Source organism: Talpa europaea, assembly GCF_964194135.1.
Source record: "Talpa europaea genome assembly, chromosome: 8".
NCBI classification, from domain to species: domain Eukaryota; kingdom Metazoa; phylum Chordata; class Mammalia; order Eulipotyphla; family Talpidae; genus Talpa; species Talpa europaea.
In genome coordinates, this window is record NC_140075.1 from 61607794 (window position 1) to 61627408 (window position 19615).

Sequence of the window (19615 nt, forward strand, 5' to 3'; positions counted from 1 at the left end):
GTTCTTCTTGGTCAGGCCCCCCAATAAACTGAGATTAAATGTTCCATCTTGAAAGCAGCGACAGGTCGCAGTCACCCTCTCCTCTCTTGCTCAGCCCAGGCCTGGTCCCCGGGCCCAGTGCTTCTCGGCCCAGGATTTCACACTCACCTCCTTATCCAGCTGCTAAACTATTATTAGCTTCAAAGGGACCTGAGGCCCTTACATTCAGCCTCCTGATCTCATCAGGGTGGCTTTGACAATCTCTGAGCTGTGGGGTCTGTAGGCCAGGACCCAGGCTGGGGAGGCAGGACACAGATGTTCAGGCCAGGCCCCAGTGCTGGCCCAGGCTATCACCTGTGAGTGTGAGGCAATGTCGCAATGTGCTCCTGGGATACCCGACAGATGTTTTTCGGAGCTGGCACCAAACTCATCGTGGAGGCTCGTGAGTCAACTTTCATCCTTGTATTTCTAGGGTTAAATTGATTTCTGGGATGGGGGCTGCCAGGGCTTGAGAAAACATAACCAGCTGCTGGGCAGTATTGATGTGGAGTGGGCCAGAGTGAAGACACTAGGCTAAGCCACTGCTGCAGCTCTGTAACTCTTTGTTTTTTTAAAAAAAAACATATATTAAAACTGCACTCCCACTTATTTCTGAACTCTTCCGAGCAGCCCAGATAACACAAAGAAATCTAGGAGAATAATACCAGTAGTTGGAGCACATGGCTGCAGGATAGACAGTGTCAGGGACACTTGGGCCCAGATTCTGAAGGCAGTTTCTTCATCCTTCTGCGTCCTGCAGGCTAATAAGCCTGCCTGCAACCTGAAAAAAAAAAGTCCTGCAGCTTGGAAGATTTAGGAGCAAGGTGGTTAACCTGGTCAGAGTGATCAGGTAAAGCAAATTTTTCAGTATTCAAGTTAAATCCCATATTGGCAGAAATCTTTGAAATTCTAAGTGATGTTTGTTATAAATGTTGCAATTCTTAAGGAGCCAGTAGGACTCCCTCTACGAATCTAAAACATAGATGATTTCTAAGTTTATAAATTGAGAAAGACTGTTCAGGAAATGTATACACTCCTTTTTTTATTGTTTACCAGCACAAAACCTTAGCTTTGTGTTGGTACTCATATAAACAGAAGGCCTGAAAATAAAATAACAATTGTTTTAAAAAATAGCACTCTGAAACATACGTTGAAATGTAATTACATTTGTGGACCAAGAAGGAAAACTGGAAATTCTCAAAAGTTAAACAATTAAGTTTTTCATTTCAATTTTGGACTGCAATAGTGTAAATTTTGTACAGCTTCAAATTTGGGGTTGTCAGATATAAAATAGACTAGGTTACATGTGGCAACTATATTGAATGCATTTTTTTTAAGGCTCGATTCAGTCAGATAGTCTTTTCTTTGGTTACCATGACACCAAAAAATGGATTAGATGAGGCACTTTACTTTCAAACAATTGTTTGCAACAGACAAACATTGATTGAAAAAGAGGGTCTGAGAAAAATGTTTTACCAAGTCAGTATGCCATGCTTTCCCTGAAATGCTGACTAGCAGATTCAGGGCTCAATACCACGAGCGTATGACCTTCTCCAGACATCTGTCTCATCAGCAATATTTCATTGTTCAAATTATTCAAACCAGGTCTCTCCAGCCAAAGTGATTGACAACTGCCTTTGAATTTAGATTTTAAAATCCCAAGCAAACCTTAATCCTCCAACTAAATCAGGCCAAATAACCCAGGAGATAGGGTTGTTTTGTTTGTGCTTTTAAATGGGCAAGCTTCCTCTCTCTAAACTCATGACTCCTTTGAAAATCAACCAGAATACATCCCACCAAAATCAGTATAATGAACAAGAAATGTCACAATTCTGAAGGGAGGTGAATGAGCAGAATATGTGGTTTCCAAGCCGTTAGAGCTTGGGTTATCTGTGTCTGTTATCAGTGGCTTCAGCTAAGTCAGGAAGCAGCAATGAAGATTTTCTCAGGTAGGCCGAGAGTAGGTTACAGTAGGGCACTTTGGAAAAATCCCCCAATTCCCCTCTTTTACAGGGCTTAAGCCAAAAATATAAGGAACCAGATTCTTAGGAATAAGTTTCCTTCCTCAATGACCTGAACAGAACCCAGTCTTTTAGCTGAAGTTCATAGAAGGAAAAAAAAAAAAAATGGATTCTCATGATGGTGGTGAGAAAGGCCTTCTCTGGATAGCTGATCCCAAGGAAAACCCTGATCGGCTGTGTCCACCTACTAAGTGCTGATCAACAGGAATTTCCTAATGAGGAATCATTCCTTCTCAACCAGATATAACCTACTGAGTTGGTTATAGCTCTATGCTCATGAGCTTCATATTTTAAGTCCAAATTCAGATTCACGATGGAGCATTAGAAAAATCATTTCATTTACACATGTGTTAACAAGACTTTTTGTTTCATGATGCCTTATGTCTTTACTGTAGACCATAGTAAATACCCACAAAGCTCCTTCTGCAATATCCTCTGCCTCAGTCCCAGCTCCTAATCTAGAAACAACCCTGAACTTAGAGTTTTAGGCTTTCCCAACCCAGCTTGCAAACACACCCAGTCATTCTCAAGCAGATTCCCAGCCCCATCTGTTATTTTACCAACAGTCCCAAGGACACAGGCAACATGGATGCAAAAATATATACTGTAATTCAACATATTGAATTCACCTAAGTTTTAAATACATAAGCAATTAGTATTGAGAATCAGCAGTTAAACTTATAATTTGAAATATATCCAGAACACCATACACAGGTTGGATGTGATTTCAGGTATTCACAGAGCTCCCCTTTTTTTAGTAGTTATTTGGAGAGAGTCTGAGAATCCAAGTCTCCAAAGACACAGAATTTGTCACAATTCAGAAAGTTCAATAAGGCGCAATGGGAAAGAATTATTCTACTTCCCTCAAAGCTTCAAAAGGTTTTGGTTTTAAGGAAGGGAAAAAATACATATGCAGAGCCGCAGATAGATGATTGTCCAAGATAGATGATAGGCATGGAAGGAGAGAGACCAGGGGGAGACCCAATTATTGAAACAACTCTGCTTAAAATAAAACAGGTTTCATGCCTATATGGCCTTTCTGAAATGATAGTTGTTGTTCCCAGATTAAAGATTCAAAGGGAATTATAGGGTAGATTCTGCCAAAAAGAATAAGTATTCACTTAAAGAAGGAAAGACAGATACCTTCCAGCCCATAAAGTGGGGAGGGCACTCTGCAGTGACCCCAACACTACTGTTGTTGGAGAGTAGGCCTTCTCAGACCCTTACCTCTTTAATAGACATAATGCAAAGCATGAGCGCCTGCTCTCGTCTCCTGCCAAGGGCTCATGCGTTTCAAATAAACCAAGTGATGCAAACAGATATTCAACCTGACTTCAGTTGTCCAGTGGATTGAATCATGAACAAGAATCATTGAAATTCAGATAATGATCTAGAAACTCCTTTGTGGTTGCTCTTTTCCATCTCTGTTCTCAGCCATATCTCTCAGTCACTACGAACTGGAAATCAAACTGACTGCCTTCCATTTCTGCTCTTTTTGGTCATATCCTTTCACGGAGGTGCTAACCAGCCCAGGTCACTAACACAATGCAAGAAGATCTGGATTGTGGTGTTTGACCCTGGAGGAACAGTGGTTGACATCATTGTTTAATTCTCACACCTTGTGGATGATCATCTCACAAAATAAATTGATTATATTTGCAGAAAATCAGCCGATTTCCAAGCCATCTGTTTTTGTCATGAAAAATAAAACACACTTCGCTTGCCTGGTGAAGGATTTCTATCCCAAGGCTATACAGGTCGAGTTCCAACCGAATATAAAAACATTTGACACTGCTGTCACCCTCAACTCCAAAGGGAAGTACGATGCTGTCAAGATTGGCTACTCTGAAGAGAAACCTTCAGTGACATGTTCAGTTAAACACAACCAAGAAATTATAAATTCCACTGAGAATCTGGAGACAGATTCTTCAGGTAGGTCCCATCTGACCACAAGAGACTGTGGGGGAGGGAAATGGGAGCTGGAGATGCAAACTCTTACCATGGGGTCACACTGAAACAAGACTTAGCCCCACTGTTGCCCGCCATTGACTGGGCCTTGCACTCTGCATCCCTGAACTGGAATCCAAGATAAAGTCCTTCATCTTTCATCCCCATCTCTCTTCCTCGCCACCACTGTCTCCTTCATACTGGTGGATTTCCACGAGTAGGCTCTAGGCTTGTTGTAAATCTCCATGCAGTCTAATGCCATAACAAAGGCCATGGGGTTAAAAATCCTACCTTTCCCTACTCAATTACTTATCCTAAAATCTCGTCCAATTTTAAAATCTGAAATCCTCTGAGCCTCCCGTTTGCCAATATAACTCTAACTGCCACTATTTGTTCCAGGTCCTCTAAAATCGCAGTCTACAGATAAAAATCAAAGTCCAGGGCCTGCAAATACACAGAACATTACAGAGTCTAAAAATGAAGGAGAGCAAACGTCAGGGGGCCACAATAAACCTAAAGGTTAGTTGAAATCAAAAGACCAACTTCAGAATGGAGGGTTAAAGCAAGCTCTGTAATTGTCATAGAGGTGGTCAAAAATCATCAGATTTCAAAAGAAAATAAAACTGTACTGGAGCCCGGCTGGCTCCTTCTGACCCCCACAGAGCCTGCAAGTGTGGGTTTGCAAAGCCTGCCCTGCTGGGTGTGAGCAGCAGCTGCGGGTCTCTGGGAGTGTCAACACCATGTGGGGCTTCTGGGCCTGGAGAATTGATGGCAATTCAGACCACTTGGTTCAGTGTTGTGAGTCCAATTTCTGGAAGGGAATTTAGCCTCCTTCTTAAGCCACCATCTTCACTCTTGTCAGCCACAGTCTATCCCGAGAAGGTGAACACGATGTCCCTCACGGTGCTGGGGCTCAGGATGTGGTTTGCCAAGAGTGTCGCCATCAATGTCTTTCTGACTGCCAAGTTATTCTTCTTCTAAGGTAAGAATGAACTGCTTTTTATTCCTGCCTCCACCCAAACTCTGCAGAATGTGGGGAAATGGAGTTTAAGAATGGTAGGAGATCAAGAAGACAAACACAAAGAGACATTACAAATGAATGGGGTGGGCCTCATATGCTCAACATAACATCATCTCCTGTGACCCTTTTATTTCAACCCAGACTCTAACCCACCATGTCACATAACGTCATAGTAGCCAATGGCCCTTACCCGGCCCCAGAAGCTAAAACACTGGAGCTAAACAGGAAAAAAAAATTTTTTTTCTTTGCTATTTTGTTTATCTGGCCAGAGAACCATGGGTTATTTGAAAGAGTCTCAGTAAAACTTCACCTGAAGAATATTTAGGAGTAGAACCTGTCTTTGTCCAGACACAGGGGATGACAGCTCCAATCCTTAATCACAGCCCTGCCATGTGGAGTCCAGCCTACTTAAAGGATGAACCTACACCCCCATTAGTAGTGAACAGCCACTACCAACTACTTGAAATGCCTACAAATTCAGGCATTAGTTACCTGTCTGTTACTGGCGTTCCCTCTTGGGGTCATCTTAAATATGAAATTTGAACCAGGGACTAGGTTTACCCAGGAAGTTCCTTCCAATGCTCCACAGTCCTGGCTTCTGATCTAGAAAAAACCCTGAGCTTCATGACCTGCAATGTGCTGTATGTTGGACTGATCCAACCCGGCCTGCAAGCATATCTATCCTTCCCAAACAGGCACCCAGCCCCACCCAGGAGGCTGCACAGACAAAGCATGACAGCAGGAGTCAGAAGACCTGGCTTTTATTCCTGACTTTGTCACCAACTGTCTCTATGACCTTAGCTAGTTTCACCTGTCTGGACCTGGGTTTTGCACCTATAAAACAAAAGAATTAAGAATGACTGAAGGAGAGCAAGTGGGTTTTAAGACTTGTCCCAAATCAATAAGCTGACGCTGACTAGCTGAACTACTGCCACATGCAGGAAGGAAACGTGCCACAGATCATAATGTCCACAGGGCACCGGCCATCCCCAGAACACGTGGCCACTGTGGTGCCTCCCAGCACTGAGCATCGAGGATTCCAGGACAACTTTAATGGTTTTCCTTCACTTGCAGGCTGAGTGGCATGGGGAGGCCACATTCCCTGAGAACAGCCAAAGGCCTGCAGAGGTGTTGTCTCCTAGGCTTCTGATGTCTCACAGATTCAAGTCAACCCTCCCAGCCTTGCTTAAATGGCTACTACACAAGCAGTGTTCCTTTGAAGGTGACAAAGCCAGCTCATCCTCCAGCCCAGCTGAAAGACAAAGGTCCTATGGGCCCACCTGCTTTAAATGCTGCTTTATAAAAAGACGTAGATATATAAAGGGGCACAGGACTCTTTTTTAATTCCTGCAACTGATTACTTTGAAAATGATGTTTTGTTCCTTTAACTTTCTTTGCCTCCAGAAACAGCAATTTCGAGCCAACAGGTTTCCAGTTCCATCCTCCAAGAGGAAAACAGGCCCTGGGGGAAGGGAGCAGAAGTCCTTTGCCAAAACATGAAAGGCTCTGCTCCACCCAGCACTAGCTTTGCCCCAACCTGCCATTCTCATCCCACCCTCTTTGGGGCTCATCCCAGCCTGCATTGCACTCCAGGATACTCCAGATTTGTTCAGGGAGTGGGATGGGAGGCAGATGACACAAGAACACTTCCTAACACTTTGCAAACAAAATGACATGTGATTTCCCTACTACTGTCCAAGCTGCCAATGGGTGTTTTTTAATCTCACCTGAAAAGCCATGATACTCTCCAGAAACACACTGCTTTCTGTTAATTGATGTAACAGAAATGAATCGACTCCCTCTAAGTCCCGGCAATATACTGAGGGCACATAGGTGAGTAAAACAAGGACCACCCTTTCAAGGAGTCACCAAGCTTGTGTTTTTGGAGGGAGGGATGAGAATGAGACCCTCACTCCCCTGGGAGTGATTCTGGCCTAGGTATCTAGACCTGAGGCATTTGCGGTCACCCAACACCGCCTCTTGCCTGGCCTTGGGTGTTCATGGCTTTCTCTGAAGCTGTCTGCTGCATGTGTTAAAGTGCACTGTTCATCTCACCCTGGGCCTGCTCACTGCGACCCACTGCCTGGGGAAAGTGGGCGCATGCACTCACTGTTAGTCAGACCAAAGCCAGAGCTTAAAGGTCATACCGCAGCTTTCTGAGCCCCCAGCCTACAGGCTCCTGCATGTTTGGGGACGCAGCACCCTCCCCCACCCCGTTTCCTGCTGTTGTTGCTGCTGCTATAGCAGTAACAGCAGCCACACTCCTGGTGTGGCCTGTGCACTCTGTTGCTCTCACCTCAGCAAGCCCACAGCTTTTTCCGGGGGCGCCCACTCCGGCAGCAGAGCCCTAGCAACCCAGTATTGTGGTTTCCTCAGCACCTATATGGGGTGTCAGCAGGGGCTTATGAGTTTACAAGTGAGAGAGAACCCTCAGCAACAGCTCCCCCCTGCTCTGCTGTTGTCCTCTGCAAACTCCCAGCTCAAGTCTTCACAGCCCAAACCAAACGCAGGAGAGAAGAGTTATAAGCCCCTGGTTTAGGGTAACTTGATAGGCAAGCCCAGTCCCCCTAGGGGAAAACAAAAGATTCCATACAGTTTCACTGGGTATGAGTAAAGAAAGCCTGTTTCCAGAACACTGGTATCTGTTACCTTGGGTCATGTTGGAATGTTTATCTGAAGTGGCCAAGAACAAAAAGATCACATCCTCGTTTTTTCAAATGGAAAAAAAAATGTTCCCCTCAGAAAGGTATTATGTGCCATGTCCAAAGTCATTCTGCGAGGCAGGGGCCTTGCGAGGAGCAAGGCCTAGTTACCAGCGTTCCTTCTGTGAGAGCACACTGCAAGCCCCAGATGAAGAAAAGGTATGGATTTGAAGTTCAGAGCCTTAACCCCAGCGTTGTCCTCCACTTAGCGAATGAAGCAGCCACCTTCTGGCCACTTTGATCACCAGAAAAAGGCATCCTTGTGCATCGCAGAACTTGAATTTCTTCACCCTAAAGGACCCTCCAGAAAAAATTTAAGATGGTAGATGGGACTGTGGCTGCCTTCGGGTCTGAGGAACTTGGGGGCTGGTACTGTGGATGCAAATGTTCCAGAACTTTCACATGGCAGCTATCACTTAAGGCCCATGAGGACCTTGAGGGGGGTCTCCAGGAGAAGGTCATACACACAGTGGGCCATGGATCAGAAACCCCAGGGGGCGTGGGCAAATGGGCTTGGGCAAATGACTCACCCATTTTCTTACCATCACCCATTTTCTTACCATCCTCTCTGTGGGACTGCTCTTCACTGCCTCTTTTAAAGCCCAGATAAACAGCTGCCCTTACTGCTAAAGCCTCCTGGGCTGCGGATGCACAAAGAGCTCTGGATATGCCTCACTGCACCCGGACTCTGCCATTAACCAAGTCTCTGACCTTGGGAGTGACCCTTGATTCTTTGGCTTCAGTGTATTTCCTATCAAATAATCACTCCCACACCTTCTATCTCTAAGATTAGATCTAATGATGTTAACAGTTGTTTTACAGAAGATAATTCAGTAGAAGTAGAGGAAGGAGGGACAATTCCAGGGCTGAGGGTGTTTCTATTTTGACATCACATCATTGGTTTCCCTGGAGGTAATTATTTCCCCCAGAGACAACAGTGAGCTCCAGAGTCAGGCACTTTGAAGCTGGGGTTCAGGGATTCACAACTTTCTGGGAGTAACACAAGGCTCTCCAGTGAAGGAATATTGTTCTCCAAGTAAAGTAAATCAAATGGAGGTGTCAAAGGGTGTCCAGGAGAAATAAGGTAGCTATACAAAAAGTGGTAGAAAAAAAGGAAATCGGGGAAATTATTTCAAGTAAATAACTTTGTGTCCAATTTGATTCTTCTTAATTTTTATTGAGGTGACACTGGTTTATAACTGTACACAAATTTCAGGTGAGCTGCATCACGAATCCACCTCTGTGTATAATGTTCCCCACTAAGGGTCTCTCCACCCTTCACCAATAATAATTGACCTTTTTTTAATCCAATTTACTCGGTCTTCTTCCTTTCTTTGTGTCCTGTCTGATTCTTAAAAGGAAAACAGAACCAATTCACAAAAGTAGATAAAAGATGAACACAAAAATATCTGCCGACCTCTCCTTAGATGGCGCTTCACCTCCACCGTCTGATGCCCTCATGGCACACGATCACACACCTGTGTCAGGCGTGACCTGGGCTCAGGGACACAAGACCGTACTCCCTCACACCCCAGCTCTCCCTCATGCAAGGGCCCACTGAGTCAGCCGTGGGAAGATGCACTGCTCCATGGGAAGCCAGGGTGCACCCCAATGTGACCTGGCCTCTGATTATTCAGCAGACACACTAGGGCGCCTCTAAAGGCCAGGCTGGAGCTCAAAACAACTAGGAAGGACGTCAGGTCCGAGGCTGTGGGCTGCCCTGAGAAGTGACTCTGCAGGCTGGGCCTGGGGTTTGTGTGTAGACTTCCTGGGCACCTGGGCCACCGTGGGAGCTCAAGGCACAGTAGTAAGTGGCACTGTCTCCAGTCTCTGCTGGTGAGACCACCAAGTGGAAGGTTCTCCTCGTTCTACTGTGCTGCACAGAAAACCGACCCCCAGTAAAATCTGCATCGTAGAATTTAATGTTATCCCTGTAAAGGACAAACTCTAAGGAATGACCTGCCCTTATTCGGTACCAGTATAAGTCTGGGTTTGACAGTTCGGTTTCATAAGTGCAGGCCAGTGTCCCCTCACTGCCAACCACCACTGTACGGATCAGGGAGCTCTGGGTCACTTTGTCACACAACACGGCCTGATCTGTGGAAAGAAAAAATGAGAAAATAGTGAAATCCTGTTCTCCATAGGCAGTGGGTCAAGCACAGCTCCACCCATGAGTCACCCAAAGAGCAGAGGCAGGAGAGGGCACAGAAGTCAAAGGGGGAGAATAACCAGTAAGCCAAGTATTCAGGAGAGGGAGGCCAAGGCTTCAGCATCAGAGAAAGAGAAATGTGAGAGAGGAAAGTAAACAAATGAATGCACTTACAAAAACACAAGAGGCCAAAGCCCACAACCAGAATCATCTTCTTTTGTATCAGGGGAGAGGAGATCGAATAAAACAAGATTCCTGAGGCCTCTGAGACCATCTTTGGCTTCTGACAGGAAGGAGAGGGGAGGGAAATGAGAGAAGACAGGCAGCCCTGAGCGTCACGTGACCGAATTAGCTGTGGCTCTCAGAGACAAATGCTTCCAGCTCAGAAACTGCTGTTGTTATTTTGGTCCTCAATTCATCTTGAACTAATACTTTGGTAAAACACAACAAAAATGAATTACTTTAAAAGAGAGAGAAAAAAAAAAACCAGAAATAGAAACTGCCAACACAATGATCACATGCCGAGATATCAAATTGCTGTCGAATGACTTACCCTGGTGTCCCCACCCACTGGGCACAGTCCTCCATCACGCTGGCACCACAGCACCTAGGGCAGCTGCAGCCCTGCAGCAAACGAGATCCACGCGTGAGGGCTTCAGACTAGTCTCTTCCTCCCGCATGTCAAGGAGGGAAAGCACTGAACAAGGTTGATTGTACAACTTCTCCGAGGCCTGAATCCTAGAAATCTATTTCTGATGGCTGAGGGATCCTGATCCCAAGTGCTTACTGCAGTTGACACAGCGTGACTTCCCAGCTCTCATTAGGCACTTTGCACACACTTGGTTCCAGCTGGAAAATTCTGCACCTGAGCAGAGCTGCCAATGCAGGAACTGCCAGGAGTGGGTTACAAGCTCCTGGGAGAGCGCTCACTGTGGGCCCTGGGGCCTAGAGTGGCTGGAGACCCCGAGGCCAGCCCCTCCCTGACACACACCATATGAATATTGTTTGCCTGAATATTGTTTGCAATTAATATTGTTTGTCATATCCATGATATGACAAAAGTTGGGAGGTTCTGTCCTAAGAAATAGTAAACTGACTAACTCACATCCCCAAACCTAGGAATGTTTCTAGGAGGTCCGTTGTTGCCCGTCTCCCCTACATCCAATTCAGCAGCAAGTACCATCATTTCTACCATGAAATCTGTCCCCAGTGCATCTCCTCTCCATCCCCACTGCCACCTTCTCCTACAAACCCTATCACCTCCGGTCAGAACCACTCGATGACCCCCTGACAGGACTTCCCTGCACAATCTCTTTGCCTGGTCTTTATAAAATGTAAATGAGATGATGCTGGCTGGATTCCCCTTCCTGGGCCTGTGACCCCAGCATGTGGTCTGGCTGCTGCTCTCCCTCCAGCCACAGTCCTCCCTTACTCTCCCCCTCCCCATCAGCCTCTGTGGCCTTGGTTTTGGTCCTCTATCTGCCGCATTGTTCCAGCCACCTGAAACTCTAGACCAGTTTTCCATAAATCTTAGCTCAAAAAGGCTTTCCCTGGTCATTCCAAATAAATCAGACCCCCAAACCTCACCCCAGCCAACCAGTCACCCTTGTTTATTCTCTGTTTTACTTTTTCTCACAATATTTGAAATCATTGGATTTATACACATTTATTGTCTCTCCCATCTCACCCTCTTACACACACACACACACACACACATACACACCATTTTATCACTGTCATTTTTTATCTTTTCACTGGTAACTCCCCAGTCCCTGAAGACTGGGGACATAATAGACAAGCAATATTTGTGGGGAAAAGATATGCAATATTCTCCACTTAAAACTCAGCATCTGCATGGAGAAGTTTTCCAGATTTAGTAAATAAAAATACAGGATACCCAGTTAAGTTTACATTTCAAACGAGCAATTTTATTCATATTTGGGACATATTTTTTCATTGTTTACCTGAATTTCAAATGTCACTGGGCATTTTGTTCTTTATCTGGCAGCCCCAGACACAGAGAAAATACCAAAAGTGAACCCCAGACAGTCCAAAATCCCACCACGAGCACCCAGAGCCCTGGCTGTGGAAGAGGAAGCTGCCAGCAGCCTGGTTGCCCACCCACACAGCTGCTGCCCAGCTTGCACTGCCGCCTGCTGGCAGCTGAACCCAGCAAACACCCAGCCCTTTGCTAGCTGGAGGCCATCTCAGGACACCCACATCTCCAAAGCCCTGAGCTCTTCTCAGTCCCTATCCAGCCTCCTGGTGTCTGTCCCTGCTCTAAAGGTGTTGACCACACAGGCTGATATTTATTAGAGAGCTGGGGGAGGGGAGGAGGGAGCTGTGGTAAATCAAGTGAAAGGGTCAGCTGATTGGTGAAGCATGGGACTAGACATTTAGTCATGAATATTATGTGTATACACAGGTGTTGATTTACAGTGCTGACCACCTAAAACCTATATCACGGTATATACCGATGTTACTGTAACTTAAAAATGTTTTTAAATAAAGGAACTGAGTGCTCTCTTCCGGTTATAAGCAATACCAGTTTCAAACTAAACTGCTAGTCCTCTTCTGGCTCCCCATCCTCAATGACATCTGGCCACAGCAGAGACCAGAGGGCCTAACGGACCCTCACCTGGAGGGATCACACCTGCTCCCCACTGTGTCACACAGGAGGTTCAGACCCTGGCAGCCCTTTGGCCTGGCTTCACTTGACCAACCCACCCCCATCCCCAGCAGTGTCCATCCAACAGAGGCACCCCTCTGGAAAGGGCAGGAGCTTCTCAGTACCAGCTCAGCTCAGTGGCTGGTGGGGGGCTGTCACGGATAATAGCAGGGTGATCTCAGCAGGGGCTGGGTGGGGAAGGTGGAGAGATGTTGGTCAAAGGGCACAAACTTCCAGTCATAAGATTAACAAGCTCTGAGACACTAATGTACAGAATGGTAACTATAGTTAGTACCATGTTCTATGCTCAAAAGTTGCTGAGAGAAAATCTTAGCTGCGCCTACCACAAAAAAGAAATGGTGAAGACTTGACATGGTGGGGGTGCCAGTTATTGTGAAAGTGGCATCATTTTGCAAGATATATAAATTTATCAAGCAATCATATTCTATGCCTTAAACTTATGCAATGATATCTAGATAAAAGTGGGAAAATTAATTTTTCACTAAAAATAAAGGAATGGGATTTAGGGGGCAGGCTTTGTGGGTTTATATCAACTCCTATCTGTTCCAACACATACTTGCTATGTTCATTTAAACATGACCTAACCTCTCCAAGTCTCAATTTCTCCACCTGTAAAATGGAGACAATATTGATAGCTTTTTCACAGGACTGTTGGAAAATGAGATGAAGTACTACAAGCAATACACCCAGCAAGTAATCTCAGGAAGTTAGGCATTGCTTACTTTTGTTGCTGCTATTATCACTTTTATTGTTACTATTATCATTTTTATTAGATTGACTGAAAATGAGTTGTGTTCTCCTCAAATATGTTCAGAGAAAAGATGCTGAGTAATCTAAAAAATGAAGTTGTGAAATCCGGCAAAAGACTGTACCAATCAATGGCCACAGCAATAAAAAGTGACTCCTACCTGGGGCCTCCCTGGTGGCGCAAGGGTTTAAGACACAGCACTGTGAAGCTACCCACAGCCACTGCAGCATGTGTTCGATCCCCGGCCAGGGAAGTGACCCACATGGCGCAACAGACCTCTCCTGTCTCACCCACTGCTCCCCTCAGCGGTGTATTTCAGTCATCTGCCTGTTCTGTTCTCCACTCTGTCTCTGGTGAATCCTCTCACCCCCCCACATCTCTGGCCTGTAGCCCAGTTCTTTCATGCGTAAATACATAAATCTTTTTTAAAAAGTGACTCCCACCTTTAATTTGCTGTCAGTGCCACTAGCATGTCCTGGAGTTTTGCAAGCCCCCAGCACCCAAGCCAGCTGTGCTCTTCCCAAATCCCCAAGAGTCATGGGAGCAGTCCTCTGGCTACTGCTTTTATGTCTTCTAAAAGTTACAATAGTCTTGTTTATGGAAGGCCACAATATAAAACAAAGTGACCCCCCAGGTTTAAGAATACAAGAAATTCTCACTTTTCTTTATTGTCTTCACCACACCACTTATGCCCATACCCCATCTGCCTCCATGACCCATGCCCTCCATCTTTCCCCCTATTCCCTCTGGTAAGCATTATCTTCTTTTTTGCCAAAATCAAATTTTTATTTCTTCTATTGTTTGTATGTAATTGTTTTTTGGATATCTATATTCCACAGATTAGTGAAATCATCTGAAATCTCTCTTTCACTTTTTGGCTGACTTCACTCAACATAAACATCAACACTCAACATATGTTTATCATAAACATAAACATATTCACTTCAAGGTCCATCCATTTTGTGCCAAAATGCCACAACTTCATCTTTATTCACAGCTGTATAATATTTCATGGAATACATGCTCCACAGTTTCTTCATCCATTCATCTGTTGAAGGACACAGGTTGGTTCTATGATTTGGACATTGTGAACAGTGTTGCTATGTACATACGTGTAGATAAATCTTTTGGTGTTAAATTTTTCGTGTTATTTGGATAGGCACCTAATAGCGGTATGCTGGATCAAATGGGATTTCCATTTTTATTTTCTTGAGACATCTCCATACTGTCTTCTACAAGCTGTCCCAGCTTGCATTCTCACCAACAGTGGATGAGAGTTCCTTTTGCACTGCAACCTCACTAGCATTTGTTAATTCCGTTCTTTCTTACACGGACTACTCTCACATGGGAGAGGTGATATGTCAGTGTGGTTTTGACTTGCACTTTTTAATTGGGTCATTTGTTTCTTTGTTGTTGGATTGTGTATATACTTTACAAATTTTGGAGATGAACCCCTTATCAGATGTATGGTATGCAAATTTTTTCCATTCTGTAGATTGCCTTTTGTTTTTGTGATGGTTTCTTTTGAGATACAACAGCTTATGATACAGTGCCACTTATTTTTGCCTTTGTTTTCCTTGCTGCTGCAGTTGTGTTCCCAAACACATCTTCCTGGTAGACTCCTGTAGTTTGTCCTCTGTATTTTCTTTCAAGTACTTTATAGTTTCAGTTCTTATGTCCAAATCTTTAATCCATTTTGAGTAGATTTTTATGTATGGTGTTATTTATTTTGCTTTATTTTTTGCATGTGGCTATCCATGTTCCCAGCACCAATTTTTTAAAAGGCTATCTTTTCCCCATTGTGTGGTCTTCAATCCTTTCTCAAAAATTAGCTGTGCATATTTATATTTCAGTTCTATTCCATTGGTCTGAGTTTCTGTTTTTTGTTCCAGTACCATACTTTTTTTATTACTGTTGCTATGTAATAGTGTTTGAAGTCAGGAAGTGTGAGATCTCCATTTTCTTCTTTTCTCTCAAGAATGTTTTAGCTTCGGGCCTCCCCGGTGGCGCAGTGGTTGAGCGCTGGGTTGCGAAGCTACCCGCGGCCTCTGCGGTGCCGGTTCGATCCCCGGCTGCTCCCCGGCCACCTGAGGAGGGTCCCACATGGCGCGCAGACCTCTCCTGCCGCCCGCTGCTCCCCTCAGCAGTGTACTTCGGTCCTTCTGCCTGCTCTGCTCCCCGCTCTGGCTCTGGTGAATTCTCTCACCCTCCCGCGCTTCTGACTGTACCCAGTGCTTGTATAAACAAATAAATAAATAAATAAATAAATAAATAAATAAATAAATAAATAAATAAATAAATAAAAAAGAATGTTTTAGCTTTTCAGGGCCTTCTGTGATTCCATATAAATTTGATAATTGTTTGTTCTATTTCCTTAACAAAAGTCATTGGTATTTTGATAGGTGTTGCATTAAATCTGTAAATTGCTTTGGGCAATATGGCCATTTTAATAATGTTAGTTCTTCCTGCCCATGAGCACAGGATATCTTTCCTTTTCTTTGCGTCTTCTTTTATTTCCTCAAACAGAGTTTCATAAGTTTCATTATACAAGTCCTTCACCTCCTTCATCAAGTTTATTCCCAGACATTTCATTCTTTTTAGCATGATTATAAGGAACTATATTCGTTATTTCCCTATCTCCTGATGGATTATTCTCATATAGAAATGACACTGATTTTTGTGCATTTTTTATTTTGTATTCTGCCACTTTGCTGACTTCACTTGTTATTTCTAGGAGGTTTTGGGTTTGTTTGGTTTTTTTTTTGTAAAATCTTTTGGTTTCTCTAAGTATATTAACATGTCATCTGTGAACAGTGACAGTTTCACTTCTTTCCCAATTTGCATTCCTTTTGTCTATTTCTTGCCTAATTGCTTCACTTAGGACTTTCAGAACTCTGTTGAATAACAGTGGTGCTAGTGGACATCCCTGTCTTGTTTCTGATCTTAGTGGAGAAATCCTCACGATTTAATGACCTATTACAGACTGATGACTCTTCAATTTCTCTACCTTAACTCCTTTAAACCTATTGATAGCTGCAGCCTGAGCAGCTCCCCAAGACTGAGTGCCCTGGGCTTCCTTTCGTTAACCTGAAACCATCACGAAATAGGGGCCTCTGTCCCCGCTGGGCGCTAGGGGTTTCTCTTTTGATCATTACTATCACTCAAACAAAGGACTTTTCTCCCAGTTTCCTGAGGTGGGCAGCTTTGTTTTTGACCTTGCAGCGCCCTCTGCTGCCCTAATTAGCCCATCTCCATAAATAGGTCATAGTGAATGTTGACAGAAAATAGGTCAGGGGTGGAAAATATTCTTTGTTCACAACTTAAGTCAAAGCTACTGCTTCTGTTCCCATTCCCCTTTCAACCCTCAGAATGCAGCTGCTCTGTGCTGGCCCAAAGGGCCATTCTCCCCAATGACTCAAAGAGAACTGTCTCGAGGAAGGTGAGATCGCACCGTGAAAGGGTAGATGGATATTTTCCTGTGGACAAAAAATCTTAATGCAATAGTAAAGGACATCAGGAAATGCCTTTGGATGGATATGGACGAATGCATCTTTTTTTAAATAAAAGAACAGGAATAGTATTTAAAGGGGAACGCTTAGTATGCCTGAGGGTGTGGTGATGGGAATGAGCCGTCTAGGTAGTTTCTCATCACTTCCTTCATGTGCCATATTCCATGCCAAGACCCCCAGCTCAGACCTGGGCTGATGGATGACAGGAAGCTAGCCAGAGAGGGACAGGGGACCAGCAGGCGTCTTTCACTCTCAGGCAGGCACAGCACAGGGGTTACCCACCACCTCCATTTTGGGGAGACATTTTGCTGAATGCCCTTTGGACAAGAAAGCTTATGAAGAATCCTACTGTGGTTGGCTGTCCAATGCCATCTATCAAGCCAGCTTGGGAAGGAATGCTGCGAAGAAGAAGAGACCTTCCGTGGAGTTGCTCTGCTAGCTCTGGAGCAGCCTGTGGAAAGAACAGTCTTAGTGCCACCAGGTCAGTAACACCTTTCATGATGGGGCTGGGAGGGCCTAGCCTGACTCTTGCCAACCAGATTTTTCAAGCCTTCTCTAGGATCTTCTCTCCAAATTTTCCCAGGGCAGGGAAAACAAACAGATTCTCTCTCAATTGCCAAGGGCTAGCAATTGGGAGTGGATATCTGGAACACATAGTTAAGAAGGATGGTGAGGCCACCACCATCAGAGGAAGAGTGACGTGTCTATTAGCAGTACCTGCCATGGGAGTGGCAGCAGGAGGTAGTGCCATGCCGATTTTGCATCTGCCACCCTGCTCGAGGTGTCATTTCTGTAATGAGTGCCGCAGAGAAAAATCATCGGAGTCAATTCTCTGTTGGATTATTCTTTTGTTAAAGGGCAAATTTTAAATCTCTATCTTTCCCTTGGCTTCCCTGGGATCTCATGGGCCACTTCCCTCACTATCAATAGCTGTTGCCTGCAGCCTAAGAAATAAAAAAAAAGTTAATGAATAAGATGCTCTATATCTCTCCCTAAAACCACACACACACACACACACACACACACACACATGTTTTACTGTTTAACAGAGAGAAGCAGGCCTGGCTTACCAGTAGAATCACAGGGGTCAGAGCTCACACAGACACTTACTCTCCTGAGTCACACACAGCTCACAGCGAAAACCAAAAGTGAGACTCAGGTGTCCTGAATTCTAGCCCCAGCTATAACTCTCCCTACCTACATGACCTTAAGCACATTTACCCCTCATGGCTTCAGTGTCTTCATCTTTATGCGTGAGGGCATAAGCTCAGGCATTCTCTAAGTATCTTTCTAGGTCTCACATTCTAAGATGCAAATGTATAAAGCCACAGATCTGACCTGAGAGAGTTATTAGTTTATATTCCCCTGTGCATGTTGCTTAAATTCCTCTTTTCCCAGCAAGGGGAAAAAGTAAAGCTTGCTTCTTCATTGGGGGTATCACAATTTCTTGATTCAATATGTGTGACTCATCAGAGCCTGGAGGTTTATGCCCAGATGCCAACTTGAAATCCAGTTATTATTGCATCTGGGAGAGAGAAAATGCTGAAAACAGCCTTTGGAAAAAACATCAATTTGGGGTGGGGGGGGAGAAGAAACAAGCTGTGCATAGTGCGATAACATTTTGATATCTTATTTATCATCTTCATCCCTAAAACCTACTCTGTTTCTTCCTAGCTCTGCTATAAAAGAGGGAAAGTAGGCAGATCTTTCCCAGGGAAGATGGGGCACCCGCGGGGGACAGAGAGGTATCTATCTAGGGAGGAAATAGAACAAAGTTGACTTCATTTCCCTTTCAACCATGGTGAAGGCTCAGGTTTTTGTAAAGGTGCTCACTCCTGTGGGAACAGGGTGAATAGGAAACTGACATTTGGAGCCAAGACTATAGGAATCGTGAAATTCAGCAACTACTATGCAGCAGAATTATTTTTTTTCATCTGGAAAATTGTCAGAGAAATATTCAAGTGTCCCTTAAGGAACAGAAACAAAAGATGACTATTTAACATAATTGAACTTAACAAATATTTATTAAGCGCCTACAGCTTTTCCCAAGTATCACCTGGGCTGGCTTCTGGACGTTGCTGTGGCCCTAAAGACCAGGGGGTTTGGTCAATGGGCTCGAGGCTGGATAAACAATGACAACAGATTCACCTGTGAGACCCAGGCTCACTTAGCCGTGCCTCTGAATAAGTAGCTTAGCTTCAGAAAATGTGCACAGCAGCGTGGATAATCTGAAACACCAGGTAATCAAAAATGTTATTTTATGATTGGCTTTAGCATGTATTTCATTATTTTGTAGGCAGGTTTATCTTCCCAATTGTAAATTTTCTTGAGCTGATCTGTAAAGTCTACTGGGGGAAAGCTTTTCAAGAATCATACATTTCTGAAATTAGGCTCCCAGCAGTCAACATAGAGAAGTGCAGATTTTGTCTAATAATGAAAAGGGGAGGCAGGCTGCATCCCTGGTCTGCCCAACATCCACAGGGGTCTCCTTCCCCATCGCAGGTCAGAACCAGCAGTGAACACCAGGTAGTTACGGTTCTTATCGATGGATCTGTATAGTAGGGGGGCTAATGAGAAATGCCCCCCTGCTAGGTGCCCAGGATATGGGGGTTCCCGCTGCCTATGAAACCGGAGAACTTTCGACCATTCTAGCACATTCAGTCCTGCTCCCTTCACAACCTAGGTCCTGGGCTGCATCAGGAGGGAAGCTGCCATCCTTCTCATTTATAACTTTGCTCATGAGGCTGACCCCCTGCTGTGCTCCTGCTCACACTAGAATTAGGTCTGAGAAGAGGAAGTGGCAGCTTCACG

At 44.6% G+C, this 19615-nt stretch overlaps 2 gene segments (V, D, J or C); one reads left to right on the forward strand and one right to left on the reverse strand.

The window, feature by feature from the left end:
• Positions 1-357: 357 nt before the first annotated feature.
• On the forward strand, positions 358-4967 carry LOC311175357 (T cell receptor delta constant-like). The segment is given in 4 exons: positions 358-421; positions 3702-3971; positions 4386-4505; positions 4849-4967.
• Positions 4968-9405: 4438 nt separating this feature from the next.
• LOC311175358 (T cell receptor delta variable 3-like) lies at positions 9406-17555 on the reverse strand. The segment is given in 2 exons: positions 17522-17555; positions 9406-9806 (listed from the first exon to the last, which is right to left on the reverse strand).
• Positions 17556-19615: the final 2060 nt, after the last annotated feature.